The sequence below is a fragment of the Daucus carota genome, chromosome 5 (genome assembly GCF_001625215.2).
Source record: "Daucus carota subsp. sativus chromosome 5, DH1 v3.0, whole genome shotgun sequence".
Taxonomy (NCBI): Eukaryota; Viridiplantae; Streptophyta; class Magnoliopsida; order Apiales; family Apiaceae; genus Daucus; species Daucus carota.
The window spans coordinates 29,208,453-29,212,061 of NC_030385.2; the positions used below are offsets into that span (position 1 = coordinate 29,208,453).

Consider the following 3,609-nt stretch of genomic DNA (forward strand, 5'->3'; position numbering starts at 1 on the left):
AGTGGGAAATAGAAAAAAAATAGGAGAGGCGTAGGAATTCTTTAGTGACCCAAAATTGTAGTTTACTCTTTAGTAAAGAAGTGTTTAAACCTGATTCTGATTAACGGCTCGTAGTGAGGACTCTGTTGAAGTTTGATAGTCTTTGTTTTGTTTCACTAGAGAGCATGCTAGCACACACGATGCACTCACACTTGTAGTGGAAGAGAACATGACTAATATGTGAAAGAGATGAATGCCGAGAATGTTGCGTGTTCTGAGGATGCTATGTTAACAAGGATTACACTTCATGATTCGCTTAGATGTAGGCATTTAGTTGCAATCATGCAATCCATTATTAGTATTTGTGTGTGTGTCTATGCTTGAGGACAAGCATCGGTTTAAGTTTGGGGGTGTGATAAGTGGATTTTATATCCACTTGGAAGCCTTCGTTTTGACTTAAATGGATGATCTGGCCTCAAGCTTTTGATGTTTTTGATATGTTTGAGTGTGATGTTGTGTAGGTTTTCGTGGAGGAGAACGAAGAGGAGATTCATAGCTTTCATTGGAAAAAAACGGCGAAGCAATCGGATGCGCGAGTCAAAAGTTAGGGACAAAGAAGTGGGCTGCTGAATTGGGGCACCCGCCCCAAATCTGGCGCACCTGCCCCAAATCTGGCGCACCCGCACCAAACCGTCAGCGAATTTAGGCCCGTTTTGCCCTGATTAAGACGCTGAGTAGGATTCTGATATTCATTCGCAGCCATCATCTCGATCAACTCATAAGCCTCATCATAGCTCTTAGCCCATAGAGCTCCACCTGATGAAGCATCGAGCATTGGCCTCGATTGAGGACCCAACCCATTATAAAAGCAATTAATAACCATCCAATCAGGCATCCCATGATGTGGGCACTTTCGAAGCATCTCCTTGTAGCGTTCCCAAGCTTCACATAAAGTTTCACCAGACAGCTGAGAGAATTGAGTGATAGCATTCCTGATTGCAGCTGTTTTAGCCATAGGGAAGAACTTAGTGAGAAATTTCTGAGCCAGATCCTCCCATGTCGTAATAGATCCTGCAGGAAGAGAATGCAACCATCCTTTAGCTTTATCCCTCAGAGAAAATGGGAATAGCCTCAATTTGATGGCCTCATCAGTAACCCCATTGAACTTGAAAGTGTCGCAGATCTCAATGAAATCCCGAATATGCATATTAGGATCCTCTGTCGGAGAACCCCCAAACTGCACTGAGTTTTGTACCATCTGAATAGTGCTCGGTTTGATCTCAAAAGTGTTGGCCTCGATCGCTGGCCTGACAATGCTCGACTGAATATCATTGATTTTAGGCTCAGAGAAAGCCTTAAGAGCCTTAGTATCATTCGCTGGTGGTCGATCACCCATTGTAGTGTTCACTATCGTTTTTTCCTTAACCAATGCTTCCTTACGAGCCTGAGAACGTGTTCGCATACACGTCACTCAAGTACCTGAAACACACACAACGAACTAAAGTGAGAAAAGAATCCAAGTCACTGAAGTTTAACGAACACTAATGACAAGCACATAAACTAAAGTAAACACCGAGTCCCCGGCAGCGGCGCCAAAAACTTGTTCGCACAAAATCACGCAAGCGTACGTGGTCACAAGTAGTAAAGAATCAAATTCAGTTCGTTCCCGCAGAGATTGGTGTATTCATAAATATGCACTTATGCACCAATGTATGATTATTATTCAATGCTCGGACAAATAACAATTTGGTTGGTTTTATCTAAATTAACTAATTTAATCGAATTATAGCTAGGAGAATTAAAATCGAATTACTTATGAGAATAAAACATGGGATTCTAACTTCATCATATACTTCATTCGAATTATGCCTTATCGATATGTGATGGTTGATAACTAATCAGATAACACGATACTGATACACGCTAACTGTCGTTATACGTGCACTATACTGCTACACATCCACAATTAAGATAGAAGGTAAACAGACACCAATTATGCTTAGACCCTATATGTCTATAGAATTTGAAAACATAATGGTTGAAGAACAAGTTATCTATCAAGATTACATAGGGCGATGCAAGATGGTTAAAATCACACCACTAATCATGTATATCGAATACATAATCCTATGTTCGCATGGCAAGTTCTAAATCAATATATCCACTGTCGCTTCAATAAAGATTAACCCACAACTTAGATGTTAGCTACGCATCTAAGAAGAATAAGCACAACCAATACGAAGAAATCAAACATTCATCACATAAATAATTAAGGCAAATCAACTACTGAAATCCATATATAAATCCGCTAGAATCCCACGATAATGATTAGTTCATAATCGAACTTCTCATCATCATGGGAATAAGAGTAAACATGGTACGGAATAGGAAAAACAAACTCAAAGTACTAGAATAAGAGTTAAGAAACAAATCCGAAACGAGCATCCAAAGTTACGCCTACTTCGAAGAATTACAAAAGTAAAAAGCTATGAAATTCGATCTTGATCTTCTCCGTAGCCATCACGTGCTCCTTAGAATGTTTCTAGGTTATGTTTTTAGTCCCCCCAAGCCTTCCTTTAACTTCCCCAGCGATCGGGCCTTCAAACGGATCAGAAACGGGCAAAACGGGCCTAAATTCGCTGACGGTTTGGTGCGGGTGCGCCAGATTTGGGGCAGGTGCGCCAGTGGGGCAGGTGCGCCAGATTTGGGGCGGGTACCCCAATTCAGCAGCCCACTTCTTTGTCCCTAACTTTTGACTCACGCATTGCTTCACCGTTTTTTTCAAAGCTATGAATCTCCTCTTCGTTCTCCTCCACAGAAACCTACACAACATCACACTCAAACATATCAAAAATATCAAAAACTTGAGGCCAGATCATCCATTTAAGTCAAAACGAAGGCTTCCAAGTGGATATAAAATCCACTTATCACACACATCGGGCTCGATACCTGTCGAATTCCGCCTCTTGGTGTGCGATCGGGCTCCCCCTTAAACCCATACTGGAAGTCCGTCTGGCCATCTGGCTCCCCTTAGGCCCAAACTGGAAGGCCCACCTGCCTTATCCTAAAGCCCAATCTGCGTAGCCCATCTGCCTTTTCCAAGGCCCATTCTAGAGCCCATCTTTAGATTGTCATGGACCGTTCCAACCTGGCTCTGATACCACTTGTTGGGTTAGCTAAGTGAGCCTAACTCCACAATAGTACGATATTGTTCGATTTGGGCCTAGCCCGCACGACTTTGTTTTTGGGCACCTCCCAAAAGGCCTCGTTCTAATTGGAGTTGTTCTGGCTGCTTATATTCTAGTTTTCTGCCTTTCCCACAACCGATGTGGGACAACCGATGGAGCTACTAGCTGGGCCAAGCCAGAGGTGAATACAATCAAAGTATCAGTTGATGCAGCTACGTTCTCGGAAAATGATGCATACGGTATTGGGTTGGTTGCTAAAAACTCTGATGAGGAGGTTGTTCATGCTCAGACTTGGCGTTATTGGGGAAGGACGACGCCAGAATTCGCGGAGGGTTTAGCAATAAAAGAAGCTCTAAGTTGGTGCATGATGCAGCATGGCCAGAGCATAGAAGTTGAATCTGATTGTCTGGGTATAATCCAGTCAATTTGGAGCCGTGTGCCT

General features: G+C 42.7%; 1 non-coding gene across 1 annotated transcript; it reads left to right on the forward strand.

The window, feature by feature from the left end:
- The first annotated feature begins 872 nt into the window (after positions 1-872).
- On the forward strand, positions 873-979 carry LOC135146931 (small nucleolar RNA R71). Its single transcript, XR_010284024.1, has one exon. It is a non-coding gene; the product is annotated as a small nucleolar RNA R71 (small nucleolar RNA).
- The last annotated feature ends 2,630 nt before the right edge of the window (positions 980-3,609 follow it).